General features: G+C 38.5%; 1 protein-coding gene across 2 annotated transcripts in view; it reads left to right on the top strand.

Moving 5' to 3' along the window:
* PAFAH1B1 (platelet activating factor acetylhydrolase 1b regulatory subunit 1) overlaps positions 1-12,091 on the top strand; it is a 53,388-nt gene that overhangs the window by 5,185 nt on the left and 36,112 nt on the right. The window lies entirely within an intron of this gene.

Raw genomic sequence — 12,091 nt, 5'->3', positions numbered from 1 at the left:
GGAGCTTCTTCCGTGTCGACCTGCTGCCCTAAAGTCTTGGCTTTTTTCTTGGCTTTTTGGCGGTTGGCACAGAAGGAAGGCAAGGGGGAGGGGAAAAAATTGAAACTTACACTTTCGTGCGTCCCTCCCGGCGTGACGCTGCGCGCTGACGTCACGGGGCTGTAATGGTGGTGTGCCTCGAGATTTTTTTCATGAAACAAGTGTGCCTTTGCCCAAAAAAGGTTGGGAAACACTGTGCTAGAGTGTCTATTGTATATGGGGACTCAAACTCTAAATTGACTAAAACCATTGACCTTGAGATTTGGGTTGACCCTGAATACTCACACTTAATGCAGGAAGAAAATGCATATATGCAAAGAAAAAAATGGGAGTTAATAGGATTATATGTTCTGTTCTGTCTCCTCCCACTTTCAAGGCTTATTTATATATAGATATATAGTTATATAGATAGTCTTTTTAGCTTATTATATGCTTATATGATTTGCTTGTTGATTATATAATCTTCCTTTTGGCCTTGATGAAGTTCAACCTAAAATGGAACACGTTTTAAATGTTTTGTAAAGTTTGTGGCAAGATTTAATATACTTGCTTTTGGGTTAGAATGTCACACATTGCCTTTGAATATAATCCAGAAATTAAAAGGGTCTCAATTATTATATATAGTGATACTCAGTGTTGAGGTGCTTTTATTTTGTGAATAGGTTAAAGTTGTCATTAGGAAAATCTGTTTTTGGTGTTGTTGTTTACTTCCAAACAGTACTACTATAAGACTTCTAAGGATGCCTACTGTTCTAGCCTATGGTATTTACATTTCAGGTGGCAAAAAGGTTTGACCCTTTCTATATTTTTCAGTGCCTGTTTATGGGTGGACAATTCATGTCTGACACATGGTGAATACAGAACAAAGATTGTAGCTGTCATTATATTAGCATAAAATTTAACATTATGTTGTGAATGTTGGGGTGAACATCTGGATCCTGGTGTGTGTGTGCTTATCTTGTCTCTTAGAAGTATGGGAAACCTTCCCTAGTAAAAGGATGCATTGTCATGTTCTCAGCCTCTGTAAAAATCTTTCTGGTTTATGATGTTGTACTCTGCAATTTCCATTCTTTCCCTTTTAAATTGTACCTTAAATTGTTTTGTAATATAGCTACATTATGCTATGCATAATCTTTGTCAGTGCTGTAAGCTGAGTCATGGAATCAGCTGTGCAAATGGAATCATATCTGGGCAGAGGTCTCACTGTTCATTAGTGCATTTAGAATTGCAATCTAAGAGTTCATAAAGTGAATTTATGGCTTCTTGGAGAATAGAGCCCAGATCCAAGTCCAGTCAGATTCTTAACTTTTTTGTATTGCTGTACTTAATTTTTTCTTGATTCCTGTTCATCCAAATCTTCATTTGGGACAGTTACTGTCTTAACTACGTTCTTAGCTTCTGTACCATGTCTTAGGCATGATATGGTACAGATGCCACTCAAGTCATCAGTCAGTAGAACTTATAAATATGCATCAGAGTGGATTTAGAACGTCACTTTTACTAAATACTATAAAAAAACTCCTTTGGATGATCTGTTGATTATTCAGTGTGGTGTAATAAATAGTGTTGGACTTTGAATGGGAAATCCCAGGTTCAGATGCCTTCTCAGCTTTGAAGTTTATAAGCTAACCTTAGACTGAGATAGAATCACTGGTGCAATGTACATCACAAGGTAGTTGTGAGAATAGAAGGGAGCAGGGACATTATACCCTCTGAGCTTACTGGAAGAAGCTGGGATAACTTTTCAGAATATAAAATTTAAGAAATCATGAACAACTGAAATGTAGGCAAGATTACAAGTATGTAAACAAGGATAAATTCAGGAGTAGGACTAACAGGTTGTATCAAACTTAAGTTCTACTCAGAGTAAACCTGTTGGAATTAATGGACCTAAGTTAGCTATGTCAATTAATTTCAGTGAGTCTGCTCTGAGTATGACTTAATGTTGGATACCCAATATTACCCATACCCATTGTATATTATTATCAAACTGTGCGGCATAATGGGAAGTCAAAGATAGCAATAATATAGTGAATAGGATACATACAGCCTGTTGAGGTAACCTTGTATGCTACCAGTCATAATTGGAACTCTGCTTCTGTCAACTGTAAAACAAGGGAAAGGATGCTTAGCTACTCTTGAGTACAGTACCACACTTGCCTTAGCACTACTTTGAATGGAAGATTAATAGTGTCTTTATTTGGGCATGGGATAAACCTGGATTGAGACTATAAATTAGAGTTCTGGTTTTGGAAATTGTGGGTTCAATTGCAATAATCTGGGCTGGGCAGTCATTGTTAATGTATGGTGTTTGCTAATTAAGGTGGGGTTTCAGATGGAACATTGTTTGGCTTATACGTCACCTAATCTAGTCTACCATGCACTTTAAGAGGAAAATTAAAGGACTGCTAGGAGTTTGACAGACTTGACTGCTGCTGCTGCTCATTGACAGTGTACTCTCATCAATACAAATGCACAGCTAGGAATCAAATGTCTTCATTCAAGGCTACCCCATTAGCAGAGAAACATCTATGTCTGTTAAAAATTGACATGCATCAGGACGATTTAAATCATTATTGTAAATCAAGTTTCCCATTTCTGATTTTTCTTTTTGAACAGCATGCCTGCAAACTAGTTGGTATAACAATTACCACATATTGGCTGATAACTAAATGAGTCATTATAGGATTACAATTTAAAACATTTGGCCTTGCAGCCCATATGTCTTTTGCACTGCAAAACTATACCTGCTTAACTAGAATTCGGCTTTGTCTGACTCTACATATATACGAGGATACTAAGCAAGATCACTTGCTTGAAGGCTCAGGATGCAGTCAAAGTGAGATTTACAGCTCAGTCTCAGAAGTAAGTGTTCAGAACTTTCCTGAAAAGGAACTGGTGGTAGTTACTCAAAAAGTATTTATCAATGAGATGGAAGTGTCAGTGCTCTTTAGCTGTTGTAAACACTCATAATTTGAGAACAGAATACATGGCAGAGTTGAGATACTTGGATGGCGCAAAATAGGAGTACAAGAAAATTAATGTGTGTCCCATCCTGATGAGACACGTGATGGCATCTCCTGAGATGTGACACCTTTGACACCCTAGGTCCCATAGAAAGCACACAACAACTGAAATATGATGTATAACCTCTTATGTTTCTTATAATGCTTCAGTTCAAAAGTTTGATATGTCTGTATATGACTTTATTACAGAACATTTAAATTGCTGTTTGGTATGTCATGACTCAGTTTTATGGTAAATGTAGACTTTAACCAGGTTTCCTTTTTAAACATTGGCTAAAGAGAAAAGAAAAGCCCTACTGGATCAGGCCAAAGGCCCATCTAGTTCCGCACCCTGTTTTCACAGTGGCCCACTAGATACCCAAGGGAGGCCCACAAGCAGGACCTGAATGTAGCAGTACTCTTTCCATTGATTCCAAGCCATTGGTATTCACTGCCTCCAACTCTGGAGGTAGAATACGCCATTGTGGGTAGTAGTCATTGTGGGTAGTAGCATAATTGTAGATTTAGTATAATTGAAATTTATAAAGTTCAATCCAAAATACATTTAGTTCTCCCCTCTTGTAAGAACTTAAAAAAAAATCATACAAATAGTTTAATTACTTCTGTCAGTGACAGCTTCCCAAATAAATTGATCTGTCAACTTAACAGATACACAATATATTTTTAGCCATTCTGTTCTACGTTTTCTTACAGTCAACATTAGGAAGTTCATACAGTGTCAGTTTGAGTACTGTCAACTTCATTCCAAACACTATTTTAAAATTTCATCCATCCAAATTCCTGCAGTGCTTTTAGGTGGTTTAGTTATGCTTACAGTGTTAAGAAGGTTGGTATGTTTGATAAATAAAAATTTGCAGTCTAAGAGGTTGCTCTTGTAAAGTACTGTCTGATAACGCATTAGGAGGACAATTTTAAATGTGCCTTTTAAGTTGAGGTATTAAATGAAGCAATTGTTCTGACAATTCTGAAACATTGTGTGCGCTCAGCTTAACCAGCAATGAGTTGTTTAAGCTTAATGTGTCCAACAAGTTTTTGGATGGATCTTCTTGAACAAAAAGGTTTTCTCTGAGGGAGCCACTTACTGGTGCTCCAAGCATCTATGAAGCTATTGTTTCTGAGATGTCAAATTTCTCTTCCCATTCTTTTTTTGACACATCATGGAAATGTTAACCTGACTGTTTTAGATGATTTTAGCATTCTCTTTAGCATAATTTTCATAATGCTTTTCATAATTTTTGCTTCTGAAGTATTTCTTTAAAGTGTATCTTTGTTAGAGATTGGACACAGAAAATCAGAGCTCAGCTAGTGCTGAAATGGCACTTGAAGGGGTATCTACATTGTGGATTTAAAGCAGATTAACAATTGGGGCTGTTTGAGAGCAATGGTTGTTTAGGGTTGGGTTTAGGTGTGGGGAATGGGTTCAGGTTTGAATTCTGCTTTGCAGCTCACTGAGTGGGTTTAGGAAAGCTAGTCAACAGTGTTTGAAGCTTAATGATAATTTAATGACATGTCTGAACTGACAAGGCATCAGCTGGCAAACCACAACTTTAAACAAATGGTTTGAAGGGGACTTGCAAACTGTGGTTTGGTGTGATGCTTGAATCAATAAACTATAGTTTAAAACAATGCTCTGCCTCTGAAGGCTACTTCCTTGTAGTGAATTTGCAAAGCAAAGGAGATAAAAAGCAATGCAGGCAAGCTGCTGTAAGCCACGTTTGTATGTCTGGTTAGCATAACAACCATCGTTACAATATTGTTTAAATTCAGCCATTGTCTATTTACTTTATCTACCAAAAATATACAGCTCAAAGCTTCTTGGAGGAAGGAAAATATAGAGATGTAACTAGTAAATGAAGATGAGAACACCTAAAGTGACCATAGGATTGTATCCAGTGCTAATCCTATTCAGAGTAGACCCATTGAAAATAATGGCTGACTAATTTGGGTCCATTAATTTAAATGTGTTTACTGTGTGTCTACTCTTAAGAAAATGTAGTTGGATACAACCCAAGCATTTTTTTCTTTGGAACATCTCTATGCCTGGATCAGAAGATGTTCATAGATTGTATTGTCCATTGGTACTAATCAGACTTTATCAGGAGATATTTCTGATGAGAACACTCTATTTTGTAATTAGTGATTAATTGATGCAATCAAAAATTTTCCTACTTTAATTACTATTGACTTACAGTATCTGTCCTTTCTCTTTAATGCATATGTTTTAATCCATTTCCTTTTGGAAATGACAATAGTTAATGTCAGGTAACAAAAATAATGATTGATTTAAGATGGAAGATACATCTTTTTGTTCATACTGTTTCAGTATGAGCTACTTTATGTAATCCTGCAACTGGTCAGAGGTGGACTATGTTTACAGAGTTTTGTAGTTGTAGTATGGTTGTCTTGCTGAAAGACTTACCTCCTCCAAGCAGAACATTCTGCCCATGAGTGGCTTTCTCTTATCCCACTCAGTCACTGCGTGTAATCCAGATAAGTAATCCATGGAGAACTGATGTGTACTGCACTGAGTTGCTAAGTGGCTTAAAATGTGATGATGTTTTTCTCCTTGACCATGAAAAATGAGAACTCGTAACACCATGATGGTGTGTTCTCTTTGCAGCATGTTATGATTTGGATGAGGTGGGCTAACTACATAGGAAGCGTATTCTCTTTGCAGCATGTTATGATTTGGATGAGATGGGCTAACTACATAGGAATGCGTATAAGGGAGAGTATTGCCTCTTTGTAAGTCCTATCATCCAATTCTGTTGCATTCTGTTTCATTGACTTTTAGACCTTGTCACTGTTTATTGTTGTAACCAAGGGAAATCAAAGATATGGTCACCAATTTCTGTGCCAGATGCTTGGCTGGCCATTAGTGGCACAAGCTTTCTCTACATAACTCCCCTCCAACCCTCCCTCCAACGGTATCTGATGTTGACTTTAAAAAACTAATCAGATATGAATCTGTTCAAGTTATTATCTGTTCCAGTAACTGAAGAGCCCATATAAATTGTAGGGAAGTGTGGTGATTAAGTGTGCCACTTTATTAATTACAATACAGCCTTCAACATTCCTCTTTCCACAGTTTTTTGCTGGGCCAAAGCTTCAGTTTTCCAGAGCTTGGATCAAGCAATATAAACATTCCTTTTAATTATTAATAACTAATGAGGGCTGTTCTTAAGCACTATGTATATACTTGGATCAAATTACCAATTTCTCCAATTTCTCTAATAATAAATAAATCGGAGGTACCCTTTTCAAAATGGTTTTATTGTTTTGTCTTTCAAAGGTATATGGACAGCTGCAGTACTGGTGTAATGAGGCAAGTCAGAGAAGATGTGACTAATAAAGTAGCAGTAGAATTGTGAACAGGTAGTGCAGAACTTGGGTCATTAGGCATTCTCTCTTATCTTTCCTATAATAGGAAATGAAATATTGAAAAATCAGTTTTCTCTGTATAAACTTAAGAGTTTGAATCTTTTCATGTTACAAATTGCCTTCCATCTTCGAGTGACTTAATTTTTCTTACAGTGAACTGTAGTGCACATGCAAATTGCACTGAGGAATTTTAAATACCTTCCTTTTAATCTAATGGATATCTGCCTTGTTAATTACTTGCACTGTAATTCTTAAAGTGTATTAAAATATCAGGTGATTATCATTCAAGGAACTGTGCCACACACACACACACACACACACTTATAGAAAAGGGTGAGAGAGGGTTTTTGTGTGTGGCCTTTGGGTGTTTGGGTGGCATTTGTGTGTGGCATTTGGGCATTTTGCTCATACAGGAAAACCAACAGCATAGCTGTTGGGCCAACAGTTCAATATATGATCTTCAAAACAGATTAACCAATCAACTCCCTAGATTAGGTTTGCATATACCCTACCAAACTTTAAGTACGATCTATTCTTTAAGCGTAATATTCTATTTAAATATTATGTTAAAAAACTGCAGAAGTAACTTCAGGAATTGTTTTCTGCATTACAGTGAAATCCCGAGCATGTTAACTTAGAAGCAAGCTCTACACTGAGGTCCAGCTCCGAGGGCCTTCTGGCGGTTCCCTCGCTCCGAGAAGTGAGGTTACAGGGAACCAGGCAGAGGGCCTGCTCGGTAGTGGCGCCTGCCCTGTGGAACGCCCTCCCAGCCGATGTCAACGCAATAAACAACTATTTTACTCTTAAAAGACAATTGAAGGCGGCCCTGTTTAGGGATGTTTTAAAGTCTGATGCTGTATTGCTTTTAATATTCTGTTGGAAGCCGCCCATAGTGGCTGGGGAAACCCAGCCAGATGGGCGGGGTAGAAATAATAAATTATCACCATCATCATCATCATCATTGCTACTACTGTGTCTAACATCCAATTAAGTTTACTTCAGGATTGCAGCTTTCAAGATGTGGGATCAGGCCTTTACTAGGACATACGCAGATGGGATGGAGAATAAAAAAAATGTTTTTTTTAAGTCAGAGGCAGTATGCCACTAACTACCAGTTGCAGAGGAACAGCAGACAAGAGTTACTGCCATCATGTCCTGCTTGTGCAAATCACCTGGTTGGTCACTGTGGGAAACAGGAACTAGATGGACCTTTGATCTGATCTGACAGAGCTCAGGTTCTTTAAAGAAATACTACTTTAATAAAACCATTCAGTTACCCTTTACATGAATTCAGAAGGGACTGTCCAGTGTTTTCCTTACATGAACCCACTGGTTTTCTCCAGGTCCCAATCAGTGTGTTGGTGCTTGGTATTTGTGTCCTCATCAAAACTTTGAAGAACAGCAGCCAGCCAGGATGCTTAGTGCCATTTCCCTTTGGAAGATGATAATATCTTGCTCCCCTCTCCATGTCTGAAAATACTTAGTTATGTATTTGCATTTTTATATCATGCTTATGAGAGGGACCCAGTTTTAATGTTAGTTTTTAACATCTGGAGGTTTTTTTGCACAATGAGACCACTCATATTTTATTGTGTTTTTTTGCATCATTGTTTTGGGTCAATATGCCTTCAAAACTACTGTGCCAAAAACTACCCACCCACACCGGTCCTTATATTGTGAACAGGAACTTATGACAATTCTGTGTGAGTGTTTAAAAGGGGAGAAGTAAGATTACTTTTTAAAATAATGGCAGCTTCATCACTGCTTACAAGAGATCAAGGCTTTAGTTTAGTTCCTAGTAGAATTGGGATCTAAAGCAGCATTTACATTTATGTACATGAAATTGTACAGGGACGCGGGTGGCGCTGTGGGTAAAACCTCAGTGCCTAGGACTTGCCGATCGTATGGTTGGCGGTTCGAATCCCCGCGGCGGGGTGAGCTCCCGTCTTTCGGTCCCAGCTCCTGCCCACCTAGCAGTTCGAAAGCACCCCTAGGTGCAAGTAGATAAATAGGTACTGCTTTCTAGCGGGAAGGTAAATGGCGTTTCCGTGTGCTGCGCTGGTGCTGGCTCGCCAGAGCAGCTTCGTCACGCTGGCCACGTGACCCGGAAGTGTCTGCGGACAGCGCTGGCTCCCGGCCTCTAGAGTGAGATGAGCGCACAACCCTAGAGTCGGACACGACTGGCCCGTACGGGCAGGAGTACCTTTACCTTTACCTTACATGAAATTGTATCCCGTGATTACATATACTGAATGCATTAATGGGATCATAATGGAAAAGCAAAAGGGAGAAGGAGGTGCAGGTTCTTGAAAGTAAACGTTGTGAACATTTTTACAGAGAATTCTTGCTTAAAGGAGCAAAATCCCTTTACCTCATAAGTGCTAGTGAAATGGATAGATATTTAAAATTCATTTTATTTTGTAAAAAAGTGATGCATATAACAAATCCATGACGGGAGAGTTGCTTGTCTTGATGGATAATTTTTTTACAAAGGAAATAACCTGTAAATTCTCCCTGAGCAATTGACAACTTGGTCCCATCTCAAGAGAACCTCAGAGAGATTCTTGTAAAAATGGGTTGAAATAAAGGTGATGCATAGTCTGACACTACACATACTTACTCTGAAGTAGCCTTTCTCAGTTCAGTGGCTCTTAACCCCAGGTTGTTATGTACAATATTGCTGACATAGGGTTGTTGTTTTTAAATACCACCTTTAGTGGAAACCAAGGAGGAACTACAGTGGCCAATGAGGACTAATGGTACATTTGGGTATTGAGCAAGCTTTGTAATACTGGATTCTTTAATAACACACAAACATATCAGTGTTTTAGACAACTAACCATCCTAAATTTGTATGTTACTTTATATTCTTGAAAATGTTTGCATAACTAACATTTCTTGATTGGTGAAATATTTTGTTTGGTCCAGGTTGAAAAGACCCCCAGTTTTGAAATAGAAATACAATAGCCTTCTAGAAAGCTAAAAACTTGGGACAAATAGAAACTAACTTCTCAACTTTACATGTGCTGTTTCTTCTACATGATGTTCAACTGAGGCAGTCAAGAAGCAAGAGCTGAACAAGTTTCCAGAATGCACTACTGATCCAAATACCTGATGTTAGTCTCTGGTTTGAAAACATTTTTCCAGCACAGAATTTAACACGCACACCAAATTAACATCTACTTTTTATAATTTGAATTTCAATTGGAAAACCTTTTTCTTTCTATCTAGCTTAATTTCTATAGGTGGACTTGAATTTTTTAATTGATAAGAATAATGTGTGGAAAGTGATCCCATGAGATGGTTGATTATTTTCTGTTACCCTGTTCTGATTCTGAAAACCTTTAACTCATTGCTTAAACTGAGCAAAATCTGCACATGAATTTTAAGTTCACTTCTTGTATAGCACTGAGTGATAGTGGGATACTACATTAATTTTTAGTAGTAAATCTCTGTATGTTACTCGTGAAACATGTCTGCTGTTTGGTGGCATTACTGAAAACATAATATTCTGCCTCTTGCTCTTGTAGTATCTCTCTGCATAATGCTGGTGCCATGAAGACAGAAAATAAGATTTAAAAATGTACACAGGAAGCTGCCTGGAACCGATCCTAGTTAGGAACTTTGAAAGGAGACTGAGAACAAAGCACATGGGAAGAAAAACGGCCAGATCTAAAGCATTTCTAGCCATCTTGACACTTTAGTACCCAGTCAGGCCTTCCTTGCAACAGACTGAGCAGTATTGACTTTATCCCAATAAGTTGCTTTTTGAGCAAAACATTCAAGCAGGGTATAGAATTACTACCAGGTGCTCTTTACAGCTTTTCCATTGTTCTTGAAACTTTAGTAGAGTGGGCTAGAGATTTACTTTTTAAAGGACTCTGTCTGGGTCCCATGCTGGCTCTGGGACCAGTACAGCAATATACCCCTTTCAGCAACTCTGCCAACTACTCTGATGGATCTTGAATAATAGAATCTGAGTTGGAAGGGACACTCGGGATCATCTAGTCCAACTCTTGGCAATGCCAGAATAGGCAGCTGACCTTTACAAGGATAAAACCTGCAACCTTGGCGTTATCAGCACCACGTGCTAACCAACTGAGTTATCTAGCTGCCAAGACAGAGGTTCCCAAACTGGTCTGTGGACCACCAATGGTATGCGAGCTTCATTCAGGTTCTCCACAGTGTGCCTGTGGATTTCCAGTTGAAGCTGGGAGACAGCAAATCCATCCCATTAAGTATTCATATGGATATTTAATTGTACTCAATTGCTTTTTAAATTTCTTCTATTGTATTTTACTATACTAGAATTTGAATTCTATGGAATGCAATAAAACACAATATCTAATACTAAATAAATAAAAAAAAACACAATTATAAATCATACAGACTCTAGCGCAGCTCATTACAATTGCTAAAATGGGCAAAATAAATAATTAGCAAGTGGTTTGTGGAGAAAAGAAGTTTGTAAACCACTGCTCTCAGTGGTGCTTTCAGGGCCAAAGTTCAGGGCCCTACTCAACAGAATAAGAAAGAGGAACCCCAAGCACCTAAACAATCTAGTATTAGGTCGGAACCTTAACAAACTGGCAGGAAAGGCCATCTCACTCCCCAAGGTAAATATTAATCCCTATAGTCCTCTCTAAAGTGAATTTTATAAACATACTTTTTATGTGTTATGAGCAGGCAAGGCAGATAAAATGTTCCTGCTACACTTGGACATTTGTTTTCAACTTTCTCGTTGTTTTATGGTAGTGGTCAGCAATCAAACCTTTGACCGCTTTGTTGGCACTCTTTGCTGCACTTTTATCTATATGAAAGATTAAGTTAGCCGTGTATTAATATCAAAAGTGAAAGATGAAACAGCTATAACTGGAATGAAGATAGCCAGAAGTAGGTGGATGTGTTCTTGTGACTATTTTTCCTTTTCTTTTTCTAAAAGAGAAATACAAGAGTAAGAAATAGCAGCACAAAGGCTGGATGAACACTTTTTCTTACTGAACTCCTTAACATAGAATTGTTCTGGTATATATAAGTAAGCTGGACAGGTTTAAGAGACATCATGTAGCTTAAAAAAGCACTAAGAAATACATGGCTGCATTTAAAAAATGTTTCCGTTTTAGACACCTCAGAAAAGCACTCGCCACAATAAATATTAATTGGGGAGGACCAGGTGAATTTCCAAGTGGCTCTCCATGGCTGGTGCTGTAGGGGTTGAATGGAGAGCAAGTAAAATCAAAAGCAGTACAAATCAGTCTTTTTATTAGAGAATTTTTAATGACACACATGCACAGCCCAGTATTACGAGCGGGAATAAAACCTGCGTAAGACAAAACAAGCTTATTAAAAAAACGTAATGTCAGGGAACTGCCATCGGAGAGTCAGGTGGTGGAAGGGCTCAAGGAGGCTAGGAGACCCTCAGATGCTGAGGAAGGAACCAGCAGGGGGAGAGTGAGAGTTCCTGCAGAAACTCAGGCGGAGGGATGGCTCCAAGATGCTTCCAGTGAGAACAGCAGGGAGGGCTCAGGACCCCCGCTGGGAACGCCTACTCCGCGCAGGAAACTGTCACGCAGAGAGTCCAGACGGAGAGTTTCCGTTAAGGAACTCTTATGTTGGCGTAAATTCCGGAAGCGCCCACTGACAGA

The sequence above is a fragment of the Podarcis melisellensis genome, assembly GCF_964234715.1.
Source record: "Podarcis melisellensis genome assembly, chromosome: 15".
Classification (NCBI taxonomy): Eukaryota; Metazoa; Chordata; class Lepidosauria; order Squamata; family Lacertidae; genus Podarcis; species Podarcis melisellensis.
This window is presented reverse-complemented; position numbering and strand designations above follow the sequence as displayed.